The sequence below is a fragment of the Motacilla alba genome, chromosome 2 (genome assembly GCF_015832195.1).
Source record: "Motacilla alba alba isolate MOTALB_02 chromosome 2, Motacilla_alba_V1.0_pri, whole genome shotgun sequence".
NCBI classification, from domain to species: domain Eukaryota; kingdom Metazoa; phylum Chordata; class Aves; order Passeriformes; family Motacillidae; genus Motacilla; species Motacilla alba.
In genome coordinates, this window is record NC_052017.1 from 37584857 (window position 1) to 37609574 (window position 24718).

General features: G+C 40.2%; 1 long non-coding RNA gene across 1 annotated transcript; it reads right to left on the bottom strand.

The window, feature by feature from the left end:
* Positions 1-859: 859 nt before the first annotated feature.
* Positions 860-24172, bottom strand: LOC119698344. The gene is made up of 3 exons (XR_005256131.1): positions 23466-24172; positions 5352-5432; positions 860-5248 (listed from the first exon to the last, which is right to left on the bottom strand). It is a non-coding gene; the product is annotated as an uncharacterized LOC119698344 (long non-coding RNA).
* Between the last annotated feature and the right edge of the window lie 546 nt (positions 24173-24718).

Here is a 24718-nt window from a genome sequence, read left to right on the forward strand (position 1 = left end):
AAGTACCAGTTTCTTCAAAGCAATGATATTTTACTGATCTCTTTCTTGAAGGCTGCAGTTGCATCTTTATTACCCTTCATTGCTATTGGTGAAGCAAAATGCCATAGCTACGTTTGAGGCAAAAAAAACTCCTTCTGTGAGAGGCAACAATTTCCAGCAGATCCTGAACACTTTTGTGCTTGACTTCAAGGAAGTAAAGGGGGTCAGCATTCTGTGACAAGTCTGTGTATTATAATGTATTAGGAATATAGGATATTTGAGGAGGAAGGAAAGAAGGACAAAAAGAAGGGAGGGAAGGGAGGAAAGGAGGAAGGAAGTGGCGGAAGGAAGGAAGGAAGTGGCGGAAGGAAGGGATCCACAACACACACACAAAAAATAAAAACAACCCAAAAAACAGGAGGACAAATGACACTCTGAAAAACTAATAATAGGAGCTATTTTGTGTGAGGTCAGAACCATGCAACTCCAATAAGTATTGCATACATATGTCATCCCAGAGCAGCACTGGCCAGCCTGCCTTTTATTGATGATTTCTACCTGCTTTGCAGAGGAACAGAGAAGCCAGCTGAACAGCACTCAGCCCTTCACACTTATTAGGCAGATGAAGCTCCCTCACATGCATAAAAATGCTCACACCACGCACAGAAACATCCTCTCTTATAAAAAATGGTTTTAGCAAAATAAAAGCATGTAAAGAAAATATTTTGTCTGAAATTGTCTATATTTTTTCTCAAAATACAAATGAAACATTTTCAGTCAGATAAGAAAAAAAAATAAACAGATCACATTTAAATAAGTGGGGGGAGGTTGGGTTTCTTTTTTTTTTTTTTTTTTTTTTTTTTTTTTGCAAAGAGAAAAACAAAGAAGACCTTTTGGTGGGAAAAAATCAATCCCTTCACTGATGGGCTGGCTGTCTCCCTGTCTGCACAGGCTGATGCTCCTTTGTTCCCAGCTCTGTTCCCCAGCCTTCCAGCTGAGCTGGTGCCTCAGAGGATGCCTCCTGGCTCCCTCCCACAGAGCACAGCCAGAAAGGCAGCTCACTGCCCACCCTTCTCACCCCTGTTGTGACTCACATCTCAAACCCCTCTTCCCACAGGATGCAATGCTAACAGAAGCAGGACTTTCCAAAAACTCATATTCCCTTTTCTTCCCTGCCTTAAAAATACCAAAGAGAGTATTTTGGTATTAATTCAGGGCTTTTTTTTTTCCTCCATCTTAGAGCTAATAAACAACACAGCACAAGAGCATGGTCAGGGTGACAGGCAAGAAATGAGTCTTCCTCCCCAAATGATTTGTAGTGGCAACCTTTGTTTGGGATAAAAGCTTGAGGCTTATAAGAGCAGCAAGGCCAAAGGAAGGAAGTTATTTCACACAAGCAAAGCATGTAGCTCATTAGAGGTGTGGAGTAATAGGGATGTTCAGCATAGGTGATAGGATGTTCAGCAAGGAGGAAGCTGGTTGTAGGGTCCTGTCCCTGCCCCAGCCCACGGCAGCTCCAAGTTGTCTTTCTCCCTAGCACTGGACTCCATGCAGTCTACTCAGGGCTGTGCACTCATTTTTGTCCCTAATCTCTTACCCATATTTCGCAGTCTGTCCCACACACACTGGCATGGGAGGCTGTGGGGCTGGGACGCACTGCTGCAGCTGGGCCCCCTCACAGGGCACCCAGGACCACCCCACACAGTGCCCAGCATTACCATCAGTCACAGGCACTCACCCCCCTCACAAACCTCCCCTCATGTAATTACGCCATTCCTTGCCAAGCCCAAAATTCTGTTTTTGCTAGCACAGTTGTATGGCTGAAAGCCCTCTCAGGCACCTCGATGGAAATGATGGTCAGCAGAGCCAAATTCTCTGTAAGAACACTCAAAACTACATTAAACAGCCCAGGAAAGGCACAGGGAGGCACTAAAAAAAAAAATAAAAAAATCCAGCCTCCCTCTGCTGCTGTGTTGACAGGTACAAACAGGCTGCATACAGGAGGTGCAGTGCTGCAGCTTGTCCTCTGTAGCTCTGGACAGAGTCTAACCCTTGCTTTGTGTTTCAAACCAATGTACAAATACCAACAGAATTTTTCTAAGGCAAGCATTCATAGCTGCACAGATGAACAGTAGGATTTTGCTTTTAAAAGAAAAGACAAAAGCAGGGAGGAATTCCTGCAAATGTTTCAACCTGGGCATTCAGGTGGCTTGGGAATCCCTCCCGGATTTGTGATACACACTTTGGCACTTATGTTCAAAGTCCTACAAGTACCAAGAAGCAAAAGAATAGGCAAAGGACAACACCAGGCAAAATCATTTCCAACCTCTAAACCAAATACCATCTGTAAAATATCTTTCTATACAAGTGAGAAGAAATAAAATAACAATTTATTTGACAGGTATGAGGATGAGATTTGTATCAACTGCACATTTGATCAATGCCTAGTTATCAAAAACCATAAGTTCTCCTCTCCTTTCCTCAAAATAATGAGAAGTGGCTGAAGATACTACAAGTAAACTATTTGCAATCACATTTCCAGGTAATTAGTTCACACTGTTACTTTTAAAACCACTTCTGCATCACTGGAAGGACAGATATCTGAGGAGAAAATGGAAAACAGAGGAGAAAAAAAATCCCCAGGTAATTACAGGGAACTGTAATTTAGGCTTCATCACCAGGACTTACTAATTTACAAGCTCCAGGGCCATCCCTTAAAAAAAAAAATTGTCACTGGAAAAACAAACATTGTTACATGCAACCTGTAGTACATGCCAGACTCCCTGACATCAAATTTCAGTTACCTAAGGTAATGCTGGTGTAATACCCTTAATTATCAGTGAAATTACTCCTACATGAAAAAACATAAGGGTGAGAGACACAAGGAACTTGTCAGGGACACTCAGACTGCTGGTGGCCTAAGAGCTCTGACACCCAGACAGTCCTGGCTGAAAGCAGCAGATAAACTCTTCTTGCAGAGCTGGTAGTTAGTTGCTCATGGTGTTGGTACATTAAATCTATCTATTGAAAAGTGAAATGATCAAGCAAAAAAAGTTAACATTAATCTCCAGTAATGACAGGTGAAATGTCACTTCACCAAAGAATGCCCAAGATGTTATTCAAGCAACAAATTTAAAGAGATGTATCTTCTCAAAAGAGTTAAGAAAAAATAGCTAATAGGGACTGGTGACTGAATTCTCTACTCATCTCCAAATAAAAAAGTTTCAGTGGATTTTGGGAAAATACCAGGGAAGCAACTGAGAGTCAAACTCAGTCCTAAAAGCACAAGATTCAAAGAAAAGCCCACAAATTGTATGTATTTGTTGAAAGTACCAAATTAAAGGCTGCAAATAAACCAAAACTAAGGTTAATTGGAAATCAGATGTTGTACCCATTACCATTGAGTGGTATTGAATATGACTAATATGCCTTTATTACTTTTAAAAGCCTGTGCTAGGCATTAAAAAAAAACTGTGCAAAAAAAGCACTAAGCAATTCTTAGACAAGAACCATGACAAAAGGTAAGAAAAGGTAGCATTAAATTTCAGGGAAAAAAACCCAAATAAATGCTCTCAGTTAGATGCTCTCAGAAACTAGAGAGCCCAAAGAAAAAAGTAACTATTATTTCTACTATCTGTCCAAATCCTGCTTGTGAAATAACACTTATAGTCATACCAACACACACACTAGTCTTGGGAGGTTGATGAAGGAAAGGAGAAACACAGCTACTATCCTGCAAAGCAGAGAAAAGGAAGGATGTCCTGTTCCAAGACAGGACAAGGACAAGGGCTGTTACAAGCCCCTTTATTATGAGGCAGAAAATACAATGAAAGAAAATATTCTTCTTCAGCTTTACAAGATGCACAGTCTCCACCTTGACTGCTGCTCTCCTGAGTTTGGTGCATCACACTTTACAAGCACACTTTCCATACATGTGCTTTATGGGATTCAGGTGTGGAAACAAGGGAGGAAAAAACCCTCTGCTTTGAGGAATGCATACCAGCGGCTTGCCAGTGACAGATGAGGCCCAGTATTGCATTTGATTGGCATCATTCCCAGCCACCAATGTCTGAAGGTACCCAAATCAATTTTCACTGTGGAATCCTGCTGAGGACAAGCAGAGTACCAAGGCTCAGCAGAACTGGTCTCAGGGATATAACCAGTAGGAATTTTAAAAGGATGGGAAAACTGATGTGTATGAGCCAGGCAAATCTATGACACACTGATTTATAGGGATTTGTTAGCATGCCAAACAAAGGCTGGTAATCTGTTGGCTGGTTGGAAAAGTGGAGTAGGAAGATTTAAGCCACGTAAGCATAAATGGTCACTGCAAACACACACATACACACAAAAAAAGACTGTCCCTTTTCCCTAGTTTTGTAGTAATTTGTGTAACCTTTCTAAAATTCATAGTAACCTGAATATAATTATATGCCTTGGGGATGAATTTGGACACCAGTTATCAGATAATACCTGGTGTGGCTTCCAGTTTAGCACAGACCTTAAAAGTCAGATGTAGGAGAGGAAAGGCATATTTCTGGGAGTATTGCAGCAATAACTTACAATTTCCAATAAAAATTATAAAGTATAATTCAGGGAGACTCCTTGATCATTAAAATCTTACGTACAGTGATTGTAGTTGGTTAAGCTGGGTACAAAATCAATGGGAAACAATGAGAGGGAAGAAGACTCATCTTGCTCATCTCAAGCACACACAGATATTTTTCACACTTTCACTACAAACCAGCAGAACTGCTGCTGTAAGATGGCTCTAAATATGTGCTGCTGTGCTGTTATCCTGCAATACCAGCTCCTCCAGCACAATGCCTGGAATTGTTTCTGCACAAAGTGTCACCACAGCTGCTGCTGTATATTTGGCTTGAAGTCCCACCTCTAGGGAAACCCATGCCAAACTATTTATAATAATGGGCTGCAATTTATGTGAAATGACTTTGTACCCTTCCTACATGAGAAAGATTCAGCATACCAGTCTATTCATTAATGCCTCATTAGTTTAAAGGTTCCTTTATAAAGCAATAATATGCGTACTTTGCTTCTCTATGGTGTCGTTCTGCAAAGAATGTCAAAATGTTTTCCAAATATAACCAAATATTTAACAGCCTCCAAAATCAGTGTGGAAGATGGGAAAAGATTATTATGTCTGTACCTAGTACACTTTCATATTACTGATAAAAGGAGGCATTTAATAGTCAAAAGCCTCTGAGGTCCGACCAGGGCTCTCCATCCTGGCTTTCACCTTGCACTGCTCCTGGAAAGAAGAGAGAGAAAGGCATGCCACAGGCAGAGCTGTACACAAAATTCAGGAAGAAAAGCTCTCTCTGTCAGGGGTGACAAGGGGGAATCAAGCTTACCAGTGAAAAACTGTGTGGAATTCTCTGTCCTGTGTGTGGGTTGTGCAGCCAGGGTTTCTCACTTGTGTACTCGATGGATGGCTTGAAAAATATTACAAGAAAGTTACAATGAAATCTCAAAAAAAAATGCAAGTTCAAGTCTACAAAGCACTTAAGCAAGAGATTAGCTTCCAGCATAGGAGGAATTGAAAACAATGCAACGTAACCTGTTTTGCCAAGTCAGAGGGTAAAGCAAGAATTTGCTCTCTTGTTTAATGTCTGATGGGGGACAGTAAAGGCTGCCACAAAGACCCACAATTCTTCCACAAAGTTGACTGTTCACTGTACCACCTACCTGAAAGTGGCCAAATTTAGACTCTCTCTCTCTCAGCCTTGAACTCTGTTCTTTTATAGAGGTCATCCCCAGCTCCACACTTTTGAATGCTGATGCAGTTTGAGTGTAGCCAATTTTCCTGAAAGCTTAGAACAAATTTCTCTCTGTGCTGCCCATCTCTTTCAGTTTTTCCTCCAAGGAATACTGGATGCTGGTAATAGGAACTTCTGGATGGAAACAAGCAGGGAGTGTAGCAAATCTCCACTCTTCTGCCCAAAGGTAGCCCCAGAACTTACACTGCTTATTTTTATTCATGCTAAAATAAAGTGGACCACTAAGTAACCTAGTTTCTGTGAGCCAGACAGCCCTGCTGAGCAAACTCACAGCTATCTAATTCAAATCATATATTTTCTCAAAGCCTGCCACTGACCTCCTACTGAAGCTACAGAATGTATTGGTTCATCTTTGTCTCAAACTGACAATGACAACGAAAGCTGAGCAGATGGTCATTTTTCTGGTCAGGAGATTTCCTGTGACACTCCTTCAGCCACATATCTAAGATAATTCCTGCTCTTTCATTCACAATATCTTGATTTCTCTCTTTCTGAAGGTGATATTTTCATCCTTAATGTCTTTGGCACCTTCTGGAATGAGATAAGCAATCTTCTATGTTTATTTGCTGTAGTGTACCTAATTGGCTGGCAGACAAAACCCAAAGTAACCAAAACCAAAAAAGTAATCCTACCTCTGCCATAGCTGGCTCTTTCCTGTGCAATTTATCTCTGTCTTAAACACATCCAAAACTCACCCCACTTAGGGTGATGATTGAAATGATTAATCCAGTGCTTAAGCTGAAGGTATGAGGAGACCTATGCCATCTGTAAAGATCACCAGGAATCTGTTGCAAGCCTACATTTTGACAATATGAATGTTCCTGACAGCTTAGATAATTGAACACTGCATACAGGCATCTTCCCTAGGGGGTGTGCTGCAGAAAGGAAAAATACAGCCCCAGACTGTAAACCCTGCCAAGTACAAAGCTCTCCACTCATCCATTACTCCACCTTGTCCAATTCTCCACCGCCTCCTCACAGGCAGAGGAGAGAGAAAAATCCTTGGAGGAATATTAAAATCCACAGCTTAACTCTGAATCATCATCCCAGAACTTCTTTCCCTAAATAGGTAGCTATGGATGGGTTTTGTTAGTTATGTTGTTCCCAGCCAACAAATATGTGACACGTTCCCTGTGCCCACCAGTGACCACGGGACACTCCATCACTCAGCAGCTTCATGAAAGCAATGAGGAATTTGATCTTCTGTGTAACGAAGTCTCCAGACAATCACAGCCCCCCAACAGCAGAACATAGTTGAAAGGGCTCACAATACAAAGATACATTTAGTTTTTCCACTTAGCAAACTGTACTGTAAGTAGTATATCACATTTTTCAAAATTGTCCATAAGCCATTCTCAGCTCCCAACTCACTAAGTTTATTAAACACATGTTAAGTCCCATTTATTTTGCTGGAAGCAATCCCATGTTTTCAGCTAGCTATATTGCCAAATGCAGGTATTCAAAAGTCTTGAGTAAAGCACTACCTTCCAAAGTAATAGGTCAGTGTTTTCTTAAAGACATTATTTTTCCTTGGACTCATTTTCAAACTGTAGTCCAGAACACCAAGGACTAAAAAACTAGGTTTAAATTTAAAGTTGAAGATTTGAATCTCAGTTAACACAGCTGAAGCCTTAAGATCAACACAAAACAGATGAGAGATGGCAATGCTGAGTTAGATAGGCACATGCTTAAGTGATTTGTTTTGTTTTCTTCTTGAAGGGAAGGGCTTTGGAGGAGAGGAGGTCAGAACTTTAACCTCCAACCCTTTCACCTTTGAATCCCTACTCAAAAGCTTCCAAGAAGGGAAAAGGACTTTGCAGCATGTCTGGGCATTTAACAAATCCAGGCTCTGGTTAATCAAATAGAGAAGCCCTAGGGCTGTACTAATTCCTAGACCCAATGAGGCCCCTCAGAATAGAAGGAAACTGTGAGCATAATAGGTAGTAGAGCTGCTTGAGTTCATTTACATGACATATCCCTGGCTCCTAAGCTATTCTAACGCTCCTGACTGAATACACTAAAGGAGGTTTTTCCCCACCCAAAACACTGATCTGGTCCACTCAGGGCACAGCTGACCATGGTGACCCCTAGATTTGTTGCACTGCAAAGCACACTAAATATTAAGGAGTGAGTGAGGCTTTAGGAAATTACATATATATATGGATTGTATTTATTAAGTGTGCTGATAGATATGCCAGATCTGACACTGCCTGTACAAAATCAGAGATTCAGTACAACAACACACAAAGGAAAAAAGCTAAACTGCTAATTACAGAAGAATAGGCACTTCACAAATGTTTTCTTGCAGTCAGATTTTCTTCCTGCTCTCTCAATGGAATGATTTGCTCTTACTTCATACCAAAGTGTATTACTTCATACACTTCATCAGTTATAATTAGCTAGCTATGATGCTTTACATCAAGATCTCTTCGGTAGCTAGGTAGTTCCATGCAAGACAACCAGTATTTAGAAAACAATTTAAGGATCAAATGATTCAGTGTAACATTTCTGCAACCTGCAAATTAAAGGACTAAAAGTCTTTCCGCTTTCAGAGTCATGAGTTTATTTTTATTCTGTTATTTCACTTGGTGAGGGGACTGACAGGAGCTCAGTCAAACACTGTTCAGCATAAATAGTATTCTGGTTTGCAGAATAAAAAATGAGGGAGGAAGATTTACTTGGTTTTGACTGTTGACAATTTCACATATAGAAAAAAAATTTCTCCGATTACTGCTAGGCAATCTGCAGTGGAGAATGTAGCAATAGTTCAAAAAAATTACACAACAGAGGTTTACAGACTTTGCAAGAGAGACAAAGTCTCGAGTCTGAAATTTTCTGTAATTTTATTTATTTTAAAAAAGATTCCTTCTTGCCTCATAACAAATAAAAATAATCACTAACTTATTTACTTCTCTTCAGAAATGCAAGCAGACAAGAACTCAGAAACTGAACTGAGAAAAATGAGGCACTGGTAGGACTCATTCTTGTAGGATGGTTCAGTTAAATATTACACTATGTACATGGATTATATTCTTATCATTTAGCAAATAGTTTGCCAGTCAGTCTTGACTCTCACTAATCCCTCTCAATTTCAGATTTGTACATTTCCAGTTAACAATTTTCAGCCCATTGTTTATTGCCAAGATCTAGGATTTGATAACTATTTCATATAAATACCTGGAAAAAGAACTGTAAAACTACAGTAATTAGAAGTATCTTGCTATTAATTTTTAAGTAACATTTTGGCCACACTTGATGAAGTTTTTTTCATATTCTGCAATAGAATAATCCCTGAACAAAAGTGAACCAGAGCTATATTTTAGTTTGCTCAGAAGAAAATTAGATTTACTGAGGGGAAAGGCCTACTTGTAAAAACAGCTTAATCAGGCATTCAGTCATTTAGCTAACAGAAGTAAAGGCTGAGTACATGAGAGTTTAGTAACAATAAGTGATGACATCATTAAGTTGTTCAACTCCCACCTTACAGCTACTGAAATTTATTGCAGGCTGTGGCTGCTTGATCAATACAAGTATGCAAAGCCACCTTTGGGTTTTAAAGCTGTTCCAAGGTGTTTGAAACTTGCATGAAAATCAATGTGATAGCTATGATTAATTGCTGTCTTGCAACTCAGGCAAAGGCAATTGCATTGTTTGCAAGGTGTCCCCTCTAAGTGAAGGGAGACCCTAACAGCACTAAACCTATGTGGTGTTCTATAATCACTTATTTAAAAAAAAAAACAATAACAATAACAAAAAACCTCTCACCTACAATTACATAATGTGGAGGAGGAAGAAAAAGTTTACAAAATCAAGTCTTTTTCATCTTAAACTCAGTTCTTTCAGAGATTTCAGACATTCAAAACTTTCCTGAGATCATATTTCCATACTGACTTAGAAGATAAGTAAGAGCTAAGGCACCCAACTCATTAATTTCTCCATCATTTGATTGTCCCTAATTTACCACCTCTAACTTGAAGCTTTCTGGATGTTCTGATTTTCAGAGTAAAGGTCACTGAACTAAATTTATTGCAATAAACACAGATAAATAATCATTTAGATGACAGATTAATTCTCAAAATGGACAAGAATGTAGCACACTGTGGAACACACAGCCACACAGGGAACTGCCATATTTATCCCTTTACCTAGACCCCTTCCAAAACCATTCATGAAGACCTAATAACAAACAAACAAATAAATAAATAAATGGGGGGAGGGGGGGCACCACAAAAAACACACACAAATCCAAAACCAACAACAAAACAAACAAAAAAAAATAGCCCCAAACCAACCAATCAACTGAATTCTGGAAAGCAATCAAGATCCCTTAAGAATATTGTGATTGTACTTGTTAATTGGAATATTTTCTAGTACATTAAAAATGGGGGGGAGGGGGAGATTTATTAGTTTCTACATTGTCAACTAGAGAATAAACATACCTTGACTTTAAAAAATGCAACAAGTGTTTGGGAACCCAAAGAAATGATAAAGCACAGACTCTGTGTAAAGACAAAAATGAATGAGGGCTTATTGCTGGCTTTAGACCTGGCAATTCTAGTGAGAAATATCAGAAATAAGAATTAAATTTATTGAACAATTATCTGTTTTCCTTCTTTCAAAATGAAAAAGAATGAACCAACTCAGAAAGGTTTTTTCTCTAATTCCTAATTAAATAGCAATTGGGTTGTTCTCCCTCTTCAGACAGTAGCAGAGTATCCAGTGCTCCCAGGGTTGAGATTTCCCTTCAGCCAGCAGCTGAACTGGTTCTGGGCCATCTCCAAGCAGTGCAGGTCACTATGTCACACCCCTCAATTAACACATTTTTCTGCTTGGGCTGCCGAGTCTTTCAGTAATAGCATGATAGTGCACATACATGCTTCTGGATGCGAATTGCAAACTTATGCTTGCATCCTGAATGGCTTATTTTGAGAAAGGGAGAAAAGATTATTGGAGGAAAAGCAAATCATTCTGGGTTGCTTTCATAACATGCAGCATCAAAGCTACTTTCACAAAATGGCACTTATCCCTACAGACTCTAAGCACCCTGAAATTCAAAGATCTGATATGCAGATGATGAAATTCCAACACTTAAACACTATTTATAGCACCTTTATTCTGTGATACAAAGCAAAATTTGACAGGGCTGCTCATTCTTTTCAATATGTCAAGACAAAACACCCCTGTTGTGCCTGCACTTGGTGTTGTGCCAAGCCATAAGGGGCACCTGAGCCACTCTAAACACCGAGTTGGTGGGTAGCTACAGGCCCTCACTGTGTGATGAGAGATGAAAACACTACCCTTGTGGCTAGTAACACACATCTGGGGCAAGGGATGGAGTGAGGCTGTACACAAATAAATAAAACTCACAAGTAGCTTGAGGTTTTCTCTTGGCTTAAAACACACATGTATACACACATGAAGACTAACACTGTCTCGACTGTGTCCCCTCACAGCACCTTGAGAACCTCAGCCCCTTGCTGGCATGGCAGTGTCAAGCAGAAAAGGCCTTGGATCTGTGTAAGCCCTGCTCAGCAATATCAAATACAACCCTCTATTTTCAACAATGCTTTCAGCACAAATCCAAGTCATAGCCCCATACTGTGAAGCAAAGTAAGTCTAACCCAGCCACTTGCCTTGCTGTTCTGAGTTACCTTAATTTTATCCAGATCAGTTTGTGATCACTCACTGTGAAGGGGTCCTGCTTTTGTGACCCAGGGAAGAGACCAGCCTGCCAGCCTTCATCCCACCTTCAATCAGAAAAGGAAAGGGTGAAACCAAATTCAGCTTCCCACCAAAGGGGGAACAAGAACTGGCTCTGAATGCCCTTGGAGTTTTGGGGTTTATTTTCCTTTTTCTCTCAAGGGAAAGCTGATACAGCTCTGGGGGGTTTTTGCCCTCATATTTGAAGCTTGAGTGAAAAGGAGAGTTGCTTTAGAGCCAATCAGCTCACCTCATGTAGGAAATGACAGGGGATGGGATGGGATGGGGGAAGGACTGAGCTGTTGTATTGAGTTTGCAGGGCAAAGTTTGGGTAGTGGGGCATTACTGGCTACAGGGATGCCTTCTGTGAGAAGCTGCTCACCACATCCAGCAGAGCCAATGCCAGATAGCTCCAGGATGGACACACTTCTGGCCAAGGCTAAGCCAAGCAGAGATGGCAGTAGCACTTCTGTGATAACAGATTTAAGAAGGAAATAAAGTTATTTCAGAAAGGGTTAATTGTGTCTAGAGAAAAGCAAAGTGAGAATATGTGAGTGGAACACCTACACAGACACCAAGGTCAGTGGAGAAGAAGGGTAGGAGGTGTTCCAGGCACCAGAGCTGAGATTCCCCTGCAGCCCATGGTGCAGATCATGATGAGGCAGCTGTGCCCCTGAAGCCCATGGAGATCCATGGGAAGGCAGAGATCCCCCTGCAGCCCCTCTGGTGTGGGGAGACCCACACCAGAGGCTGTGCTAGAGCAGGCTCCTGCAGGGACCTGCAGACCCGTGGAGAGAGGAGCCCACGCTGGAGCAGATTTCCTGGGAGGACTTGTGACCCTGTGGGGTGCCCACGCCCGGAGCAGCCTGTGCTTGAAGAACTACAGCTGGTGGAAGGATTACTCATGTTTGCAGCCCTTTTGTGGAGAGCTGCTACCTGTGGGATGAACTCACACTGCAGAAGTTCATGGAGAACTGTCTCCTGTGGGAGAGATCCCATGGTGCAGCAGGGGAAAGACTCTTCTCCCTGAGCAGTGGCAGGAACAACTGTCACTGACTATAACCCTCATTCCACATCTCCCTGAGCTGCTGGGAGGGAAGAAGTAGAGCATGGGTAGATAGAGGATAGAGGGAAGTTGTTTTTAAGGTTTGTTTTACTTCTCTCATTATCCTGCTCTGGTTTTGATGGTAATAAATTCAATTAATATCCCCAAATTCAATCTGATTTGCCAGTGATGGTAATAAGTGAATGATCTCTCCTTGTTCTTATATCAGCTCATTAATATTTCATTATGTTTTCTCTACCCTGTCCACTTGAGCAGGGGAATGATAGAGAGACTTTGAGGGCATCTGGCATCCAAACAAAGTCAATCCACCAGAGCTGTGGTACATATTTGGAAGACAAAGAGGTGTATTTTTTTTAAAGAAGGGGAAGTTAGGGCCTCCTTCCTGTTTTCCACATCTCACTGAGGCATAAAGGAAAAGGTAGAAGCCACACAAATGAAAAAAAAAATGAGTATGTGTCTTTCCTAATGGGAAATAAGAGAAGTAAGCAGAACATGAGTAATAGAAGCCTGAGCTCTGATGCTTTGGTCAAGTCACTTCTATTTTGGATAGGACTGCGTTTCCTAAGTATACTGCTGTTGGCCTTTTCCATAGCTTTGCTGATTTTGTAAGCTTCTACTGGAGGCTTCAGCCAGCTATCTTGAGTAATACAATTTAACAGAGACAATATCTGTTCTCGTAAAACATTACTAGAATGAAATTACCCATTATTGAGCTCCTTTATCAGAAAACATATTTTAAAATAAAGTACAGCTTTTTTAGATTATGTTAGAAAAACATGAGTTATTTTTAATATGCTGATAAATTTGTATGGTGACTACAAGTGTCTCCTCATGCTTCTGAGAAAGCCTCCCCTGAATACAGGAATGGGGTGTAAAAATGACTGAATACATTATCTTTCAAATGTTATACAGAATAATAATCTAGAGAAACACTTATACATTATAATTATGTGCTATTTAGAGTCCTTATCTAGGTAGGAAGACACAGTGAGGAGCTATAGATAGGAATGTTATTTTCAGTGTAAGATCTTAATTTCATTTCATTCATCTTCTCACTAATGTGATTTTGATCACCTCTCAGAATCCTGATTTGTTGGAGGTTTTTATATCATATATCCTTACCAAAGTTGGATTTTTTTTTAACTAACATGATATTTACTATTCAAACAGTCTGTAAACTTCCCAGATCAAATTAATCAACTGAGAGGCTTCTGGAATTTTAAATATGATCCCTATGGCAATAAAAGGGTTTCACTGTTGATTTTGATTTTGATTTACAAGTAATAAAACAGATACTTACTCATTCTACAAATTGATCATGACAGCCAAACTCTACAATATGGCATTTTGGTGCTGCCCTATGACTCTCCTGAATGAAAAACTTATCACATATGATATACTTTCTAAGATCCTAATGTCTTTGCTATATAAGATTGCATTGAAATATAGAGTTGTGCAGACCAGGGCACAAAACAGCTTGGATTACATGTCTGGGAAATTAAGTCCCTTTGGATGACTGTCAGGACTTGTCTGCCTCCATTATCCCAAGACACAAGCTGGCACATTATCATTTTTATATGTAGTTAAATACCCAGACTCTGATTTTGTTAATCATTCAGTTTATCAATTCATGCAAATTCACCAGGGAGAGGGCATTCCCTGTCTTCACATGAAATGCTATTTCCTAAAATACTATAGATGGATTTCATAATATAAATGTCTGACATTTTAGCCATAATAACAGAACTTGAATCAAAGGTGGTTTCCCCTCTGTTCCCCTTTAGCCTGCATACATTTTCATTTCTGCAACTCCTAAGAGAATTACAGAAGTTTTCTTGGACCAAAAGAGAGGAAAAATTAAAAAAAAAAAAAAAGCTTTACTTTTTTTTTTTTTTTAATACTTCACCCCACTTCAATCACAGGTAGCTCCAGAAGTGCAGATCTTTATCCCCATCACATGCCAAAGAAAAATTTCATATTTCCTTATAAGCCAAGGAGTAAATAAAAAACAGTATCTGCAGAATAATAAGCTGGATCAGCTTCCAAAAGATGATGCCAAGGGATTAGAACCTCCTACCTTGCAAAATGGATTTTTCATAACAGGGGAGACCCTGCCTGTCTCAAGCCAAGACCATGACCACACCACAACCCCTCTGTAAAGTGACTAAGCACCAGTGGTCTACTCAGCAATACTTGCTCTTCCTTCAGCACAAAACTGAGCTCTGAAATTTTCCAGTTGAGTCATTTCCAGGCTCGTATTTATAACACAAACTGTGATTCATTCCCAATTTGTCTCGTCTCGGATTTCGTGCCAGGACCAACTGGAAGAGATATGCCCTTCCACTCTTCCAGGACATATTGCAAGGAGCTGGAAAGAATTTTGGTGTTCTGTGTAAGCACCATGCTAATACACAGTGCTGATACTGTGCTGCTGTGGTGGCATTGTCATATTTTCCATTATTAGCAGATGAAACAACTTTTACACTATTCCAGGCAAAATTTTAAAGCACAGGCTTATTTTCATTTGCATCCTTAATGAAAAAAAATAAAAATAAAAAAAAAAAAAAGTAGAAGCAAGTTATCTCTACAAAATTAGGTCATTGCAGGTATAGGTCCTTTATAAGTAGAAATAAGTAGAATCAGGTATTTCAATATTTAAATTTAAAGGGAAAAATAGTTACAGATAACTGGTGTCATCTGTCAGGGTATTTTCTGAGATCTCATTCCTTATAGCCAAACTAACATCCAGACTTGGGAGGAAACAATGAACTGTTAACTATATACCAGTTTTGGTGTAAATTTATAATTTTAACCATTTCCTGTAAAGGAAAGTTGTACAAAACCCAACTCTGTACTTTGACTAAGGTAGTTTCTTGTCATTTTCAGGAAACTAGATCCTGAAATTATGCTAAGATGCCAAACATAACAAAAATAATTTCCTTTTAAAGACAGATTAAGATTATACACATGGGTATCCCAGTCTGTATCTGCCATTATAAGACAGAACATGACACTTTAGTCCAAATTGGATGAAGAAACAGATATCACTAATAATCCCTATATGCAGGCATGGAGTCATGGTTTAAGGTGGATACTGAGACATACCACACTATTTTCTAATTCCCACTGAGATTCTCCCACTTCTCTTTCCTTGGCATTTAGTCTCCTTGTTCAAGAGAAATTACTGATACATAAAATTTACTAACATATTGCAAATAAATTCTACTTAATAATGTCACTATTTAGGAAAGCAAGGCAAACAGGATGTGGTCCTAAGTGTGAGTACAATATTGATCCTGGACTGTGCCTATCTTAACAGAGTAAGGCTTTTGTATGCAGTCACTAAAAAGAGCTCAGAGCAGTGAGGTATGAAAATGTGTCATTTTGCTACCAGTGGATGTACACACTAATAGCATTCTCCCTTGACCTTCTTTTTTTCCAGTTTACTCAATGTCCTCTCCCACTAAGTTTAGATTTTTTCACCTAGTTATCTCCACCTCCTTTTGAACATTTCCTTCTGTATCACCTAGCTCAGCTAATTGCTTCATGACTTTCCTTCTGATCCCATTCTTTCTCATCTGCTATTCTTTTCTAAATCCTGGCACAACATAATCTTTTTTTTTTTTTCAGATTAATTTCCATGCTGTTATGTGAGGCTATCCCCATCCTCCAGCATCACAGAACAGGCCCTGCTCAGGCAGCTTGGCAGTAGAACACAATAGAATTCCAGGAATTCATTCATGTTAACTGTTAAATTAAATAAGGGTGTTTAAAAATAATTATTAATTTTGAAAAAGGAAAAAAGTCAGTTTGCAGATAAAATTTTCCTCACCAAATGCCATTAAGAGCATTGCGTTCTAGCACCAGATATTTTTCTCACATAAACGTGACTGTCAGTCCCTTGGTTGACATGTAAAATAATTATATGAAACCTGCCAGGGTAAATCATTTTTATTCATAGAGAGTAATACTCAAGCAAGTTTTCTGCTTAAATATGATGCAGAAACATTTTGTAAAACATCTTGCAGCAACCTACATCAGATAAATCAGTGATGGATCCCTAATTTTGAGCTAAGAATCACGCAGTCCCACTGAAGTCTCTCTGGGGCTGGACTGAGAGATGCTGGGTTTGCTGTAGATGAAGATGTACCCCTTTAAAATAAACAAGCGATTGAAGTCATTGAATCTTACTAGTTTCAAAATGTCTGAGCTTTGTATATCCCCAGGGTCTCTCTGTTTGCATCTCCTTAAACAATACAAGCCATTATTAAGAACATGAATAATGTGGCATGCTATCATATTAGGATATAATTAAAAACAAGACAGCAAAGCCTCAAAGCTGTGCTGAACATACCACACATATTGCAGTCCTCTACATTTGTTCTGAATTAAAATCCTGCCTCTTTCCTGAAACCTCTCATCTGTGCTCCTCACACAGCAGCTAGTGCCTATTTGAAAAAACATTCACTTTTGGCAGAACAGATGTACCATCAGCTTGGGACTGGGGGAATGAGAGGAACCAACCAACGTGCTTCCCCAAGCACCCTTCCTCTCTGGCTGTTGGGGAGGACTTAGGGAGCCATGGGAGCAGGAATCTTCACTCCTCACAGAGCATCCCATCCTGCGGCCAGGCTGACAGCTCATCAAACAGCCAGCCCCACCAGTCTCTCCCCTGGAGGCAGCACATCTACCCTCTCTTTTCCCAAGGTACCAGCTTCCACTCTACAGCAGTCCTGTGAGGACCTCTCCCACAGCAAAAGGACTGAATCTGCAGCTGTGATCATAGCCAGGACTTCCTCAGGACTGTTAGGACTTGTATAAAACCAAATTAAGGCACCCACACATTCTTCCATCCAGCACTCCATTCTCAGAGCCAGCTTTCTCTCACTAATCTATTAACCTAACCTCAAATATTGTGTTAAAAGCCAAGAACATGGTGGCAGGTGACCTAATTTTACTCAGCTATCAGCTGACTCAGACCCAGGAGTGAAGCCAGGCAAGCACAGCCTGCTGTAGGAGCCAGTGCTTTGTGACAGCTCCTCTTTCCCCTCTTTCCCTGCTGCTGCAGCTGGTTGGCACCACAGAGAAAAGCAAGCAGAGAGCTCTCAACATGACTAAAGCCTCTGCAAGTGGCCAGTGCACTCTGTCTGCTGATTTTAAGTCACAATTCCTCTCTTCCACACCTTGAAGAGTAACCAGGCTATCTCCCTTAAACACTGCCCATAATGCCAACCTAAACCTCTTCAACTCCACAACCTCTTCAGACTAATCAGACAGTGAAGAAATCACCAGGACTTTGTGGTCAGGAAGAATGGAAGACCTCAAGAACAACAAGGAGCTCTAAGAAGAATTCAGAGAAGAACCTGGTGGCTGCATTTCTTCAGCCAGGGGTCAAAAGAGTTCAGAGGCTTTGGGGATGACCAGTTAAACTATTAGTTGCAGATATTCCAGAAATATGTATGGAAAAGGTCTTCCCAGGCCTGCCCAGGACCATTTCTAAAGCCAGCTGTGGACTCATACCAGACCTGAAACACTGGAAACCTGCTGAGCAAGGATGGCAGCTATAAACAGTGTAGGTGCTTTGGTGTCTAGGTTTGCTTTTGTGGTTTTGTCTGAAGAGGTGAGTGAGCTGGTGTTGTCCCAACTAAAGTGGCTCACAAGCCTTTAACCAGTCTGAAGGCTAATCTAGCAAGATACAATGACCTATTGCTCCCTTGGGCAGGATTAAGAGCGGTTTAAAATGAAATATAGCTGGGAGAGAGATATGGGTAATACTGGGAACCCCCAACAGAGGGGTTTCTAATGCCTTTGCTTGTATTCATGGACTTTTCTATTTTATTGCCCAGGCAGTGAAACTCTGGCTTTTGATTACCCCAAAACTAGCTAGAAGATCAGACTTCAGTCAGGAGCTTTTAGTGAATTTAGTTTTATAGGAATACAAACAGTGACAAAGCATTTTTTCCCCCCACACGCCATGACCTCTATCAGTGAGAAGAGGTTTGGTAGGGGGAAGTGCTTGGTTTTATTTGGGGGGTGGATTTTGTTCTTTTTCAGCCATGAAAGCATTAGACTTCTCAGGAATAAAATACATGGTAAACTGATGAATTTGTTCTGTCTCCTGACACACTGTCCTTAGCATGACCTGCAGCTCAGAAGATTTCAGATCTGTCAACCTGTGCCATGGCCCTACCCTACAAAGCAGAGATGCCATGGCCACAGCAGTATATTCTCACCCAAGGGTCCAGTAGAAACATGCCAAGTTACCCATTCAAGCAGAGAGCAAGGCCTGAGTTCAGATACAGCTTTTCAGATGTGGGTAGAGCCAGGTTGTGACAGAATAGTAAAAACTGACAAGATAAGCTCTTGACAAAGCTTTTTCCAAAGTTGAGAGTGCTGCTATGGAGACCATCCTTGAAAGCAAGCTCAGTGCCTCTTTTGCAGGTCTTTCAAGTTTTACCACAGGGAAGAAAAGTGATCCTTAAATTTTGTCCTGTTGCCAGATCTATTGCTCTATATCTTGTTCCTGCCTCACCAGGGCAACAACAACTTACTGTCTGTATTGGTTCAGCTAATTATTCCATTAATGATTCAGCTAATATAGTTTAATACAGGAGGTGTAGATGTCACATCATTAAACAATTATTTATGTATTCTAGACCTTTACCATAATCCATCTTGAGATGTGTTAAGTTATTTCTCCTCTGGTGTTTATAAGGTATGACATCCTGCAAGCAACTAATTCTGGATCCCCGTTCTCTTTGAGATTTAATCAGCATTTGAGATTTACTTCTGGTATTGTGCCAGGATAACTAGAAAGCAAGAACAAGCAAGCTTTCCAGCATTTGGCAGTTCCTTTGAAACAAGCAGAATTTTAGAAGTTGATGTGAAACCCATGAAAACCTTTCAAAAACTAGCAGTTCTTTCTCACATTAAAAAAAAAAGAAAAACCCAAATTAAAAAATGCACCTCTTGCTTATACAAGCTTGATTGAAATAGTGCGTAAAATTTCATTTAAAAACCTGCACAATTATGTTCTATAGAGTTTGTCTCAAATAAAAGGAAAGCTAAGTAAATCTAATTGCTCTCAGTAGCACAATGTAACTGTGGGTCAGTGTGACCCGGATAGCTTAAAATAAGATCCAGGGAAAACACAACCAGTGATTCCCTTAGCTGAGACAAAGAGCTTTTCATATTACATCTCCAGGTAGCCAAGGCCATGTAAGTGTTGTGGGTGATGTGGTAGAGAGACTGACTTCATTATTCATGTTTTCTTATCTCTTTTATTAGTCACCTTAATTAACACCAAGTTGAATAGTACCTTAGACTGAAATCTATGTATGACTCAATTCAATTATTTACGAGACAATTGCTAATTAAATAATGTAGTTCATTTAGCAATAGACACATGTAAGGAGAGGTTGCTACCATTTTACAATGAAGGGTTCTTTTAAATTTGAGTGAAAAACCAAATGAAAGTGAAAAACAAGAAGAAGCATCAAGGAAGAGACATGCCTTTGAGAGACACAGATGTTCCAAGTGAAGCCAAGCAACAGTGAGTGCAGATTTTTTGCTCTTCTCTGGTTGAGCTTCTGCTAACACGACTGGCCTTCATGCTCCAGCCTTAAATCATTAGATCCTTTACCTGGCAGTACAGAAGAATTAATTTGAGTACAAAAGTTCACAGAACCATTCTGCTCCTTTGAACCTCCACATAAAAATTGTTAATTAACAGGCCTCCTAGCTACATCTTCCCATATTTGTACCGGCAGCTCCAGGTTTGATCTAGCTCCATGACCTACCCCGTTATATGTCTTGGTACACTTTATGCTCCCTGGGAATAAAGCTAAATAGGGCAAAGGTGGCAAGGAACCCTCAAGGGACCAGCCACCATGTGGTCATACAAAAAGGGACCAAAGGGCACAAGTGTGGAAGGTGTGAGGAAGGGCACAAACATTTCATTTTTGAAACATCAGGCATTAGAGAGGCCATGAGAGGAAGAGGGAGAATAGATGGGGAGTGCTGGGTTAGGAATAATGGCAGTGGCAGGGACACAGCTCTGTGGAGGGGAGGAAGAGAAAATCATGGTGGTGGATCATGTGCAGGAGCCAAAGATATCCTAGTGGAGGGAGAGGAAGGATACTGAGCAATCAAAGAGAAAAGCAAAAGAGATCCAGAAACAGGCACAGGAGGAGACAAGACAGTTAAAAGCTGTGATGGAGGTGCAGGCTGTGGTATGAGTAAGAAGCTGGATGAACAAAAAAAAGTTTTGAAAAATAGTAAAGGTGGAGTTGTAGGAGAGCCCTCCGCAACTGGAAGAGCATCACCCCAACTGCAAGGGAGCACAGACATAAGTCAAAGCTTCCCAGTGAGCTCTTCTGCTGTGTATAGTGAGCTTTTTATGAAATAGAAGGCATTTGATCTCCACATGAAAGCTTCACCTAAGTCTGATAGTTGCAATTCTGGATAATTATGTCTCAGACAGCTGGCCAAGAAAAAAAAAAGTGGACTTGGCATAAGCAGGAAAACAAAAGAGGGCCTGTAAGTGTGCTCTACTTGCTTATCCACTCCAGGTAATATACTAAGGAACAGGACTTCAGTGAATCTTTTAAAGATCCACTTTAAAGGAGTAAGCATTAAAATATCAGAGGTACAATCAGGGCATTACACAACTGCAGCATAAAAATTGTGGACACGGATAACAATCACATAAAGTGCTTTTTTACTGTGCAGTTGTAACTGGTCAGATGCACTAGGGCATGACAGTAGATGACAGTAATCAAGGCTCACTGAAAGCAATTACACTTACAGGATAAGAAAATATGCAAAAGCACATTTAAACCTGAGCCAAATTCAGCATGAAGCAGAAAGCTGTTTCCAGTTATCCTATGCAAAGAACAGAATAAATAAGTTAGCACTCAGGAGCACAGAAACTTTTCATTTTGTTTCCAAAAAAACCTCAGCAGAACCCAACCATTTTCCAAAACAGGAATTTAATGCTAATTGCTAGTGTGAAAGTGAGACTACAAAGTAGGTACTTTATTCCTATAAGCAATCTAATATGCCACCAGACTCTTTTTTTAAACTGGATTTACCTGGCTCGGTGTGAAATAACACATACATTTCATTACTTGCTGTGCTTTATTTGCTTATCAACACAGCCATGAACCAGACTATAATGTCAGCCTACTTCTTTTTAGCACCTGCCCAAACCTCTGCAGCCAGCCCTTCTGCATCCTATCACTTGTTAAAACACCAAATGCACTAGCACACCAGTCAGAGGGGAGCTCACAGAGCTACAGGTATTTGAGTTCTTTGTTTGTTAGCACAATGCAAACACCACACATGACTCAGCTGTGTTTGCAAACCCTCTCTTCCCACCCACCTCTGGGTCAGATGTGTCTGTCCCAAATAGTCTTCCCTAGATACATAACCCTTTTTTCTTTAAGGGGCAGAAAACTGCTTTATTGCCTCCAAGGCATTTCTTTGAAATAGGAACTGGAGCTGATCTATTCCTTCATACTCGCAAAAGTTTTTCCTGACCTTGAAATTCACCAGGGATTTATTTGGTTGGGCATCTTAAGGCATAACATTAGATCACAATAGCTATCTTGATCTAACAAACACCTTCTAAAAGCTTGGACAAAAAACAAAAATCAAATTTTCCTTCTTACTGAAATGGCTCGTTTGAAGTTTTGCTTCCCCTCCATAGTTTCAGAAGGTTATTATCCTCACTTTGTTTTAATTAGAGCTTCAAACCAGCACTATTTATGCTGAGCAAGCCAGGTCTGGTCCAGCTGGGCCACATTTAGCACACAGGTTGTTCCCATTGCACTGGGATAGGCAGTATTGCCATGCCTGATGGGTTGGAAGCAGGGATCTGCTGCAGTCTGAGAAAGAGAAGGCAATGGCAGCTCCTTGCCTGCTCATGCTCTTCACTGCTCAGTCTCATCTGCAGCAGCAGCTGCAGCTTTGCTGCAGCTGTAAATCCCAGAAGTGCAGAGGAGGGAGAATTAGCAGCAGTGGAACAGCAACCCTACAGTATATCATAACTGATGATGGTATGGGTCTGTGTGCTCTTCTGCCAAGGATGAGACAAAAATCAGACATCCTACAAGGGAGGTATTGCAAATCCCTCTGAAGGCCTTGCAGCACTTCCCCCTTCTTCTCTGGCTTGCAAACTTAGAGGGACTGGAACACTTCATACCTTTACATCCTGTATTTCTGCATCAGCCCATGAGCATTCCCTGAAATCACCATCCTGCCTGCAGCAACAAAGTGCTGAGACCATCTGGGACTACTTATAGTCCCTGTTACTGTAAACTTTAGGCTAAACAGTTTAAAACTGCTTCTCTATCCTCCAAAAATACTGAATACACCAAACAGCTCCAGAAACCATCCCTAGAAGAAGCGGCCTGTCTGCTTTCCAGCAGTGTAAATCTTCACCTTAATCCTGCCCTGCAAGTGTTCATGCCTATGGAAATTGTGTGTTGTGTAGATTACACAAATTTGCCCGAGGGATGGCCTGTCTGAAGTACAGCAAGACTGTCTAAGTGTTAGTGGTAAATCTTCTGTAGCACACTTTGTTCTACCCATTTTTTAAGCGACTTGAATCCTTTGACAATTTAAAAAGGACACACAAAACATAACCTTATGAGCATCTTCACTCAGACTGCTGCAATTTAATGATGTATTAAGTAATAATAATATGGTGAAGCAGTCTCAGTTTTCCTATGTTCATTTTTGCCATGCTCTCCAATCTTCCCACTGCAGGTTGTGAACTCTTTGGCTCTCACAAGGTAATCATGAACAGGTTGAGTTGGCATTTGGATAGGAAATCCACAGGGAGGCCATAGTAGTCATTTAGATTATTCAATTAGAAAGAACACTTTTCTCTTTGTATTTGTAAGAATTCTTCTGCATACCTTGAGAGACAGTCCTGCTTCCCAGATAAAGATTATCAAGAAGATGTAGGCCTTCATGTTTTCAGTTTTGTCGTTCCACTTTTTTTTCCTGTGGAAGTGTACAGCTCTCTGTAAAGAATGGAAACCTAAAGACAAAAGACTTGCTAGGTCAGCTTCATAGTTATGCTAGCATTCCATAAAAACAAAGGTATTTCTGGACTGAAAGTTCCCCCTAAAAAATCACCATTTCAAGCCACTTGTCAGCCTTATTTTCAATTTTGACATCTGATTCAAATCCAGCTGCTGAAGACTACCCTTTAAAAATATAAGCTTCAGGAGTTGTCAACAAAATCCTGGGTTCTTTTCCCTCATCATGTGTATTATGAGATAGGATAATATTGTTAAGTCAAATTAAACCACTGCTATTTATTTCCCAAAGTAGACCCCAGCATACACTGCCTTTCAACCATCAGCACTGCCTACCATTTCTGAGAGTTCAGAATCAAAAGCACTAGAAGGATGAAAAATGCAGATACCAAATGTCTCCCCTGTTCAAGGTTTCTGTTCACCTGATGGAAACCTGCGGAGACAGAAGGTAGGTAAAAAGTATTGGGCTGCTTCTACTCTCTTCCCCAGGGTTACCTGGCTACCAGAATGGGCCTCTGAACAAGTCATAACTCTCAGCTTCTTTATAGCAGGTCAGAAGGGAGAAATAAACTCTAATGCAAATGTATATTGGTCATAGTCTTTCTTCCAAAGCCAAAATTCCTACACCAGTAACCAAGACAAAGGAATAAAGTACATGCCACAATAGAATTCAGGAATCTACTAGGTAGATTGCCTATTTTATTCTAAAAGAATTTTATTCTAAAAGAATTTTATTCTAAAAGAATTGCCTTTTATTCTAAAAGAGCAGAGCAAAATCAGACCCAGCAGAATAAAAAATGAGAACCCATTAATTTCAAATATTGTTAATATGGAATATTCAGGAAAAAAAAGTGATACAAAAATGCAAAGGATTTATTTGTCTGGGTTTGGTACAGTGCAGAATAAAAATAAAATTCTTACTAATGCATCACCAAAATGAACAATCACTGTCAATTAGTACTTGCGTTCAATATTTAGTGAAATAATTTCACAGTACTCTCAATCTTCAACTTTATTACTAGTGTGATTTTGTTTAATGTATACAGCATCTCATTCAAATTCTGCCACTTCTGTTAAGTGCTTTTTATGAGTTATTGATGCTCCATTGTTTTGCATGTACTTCATTC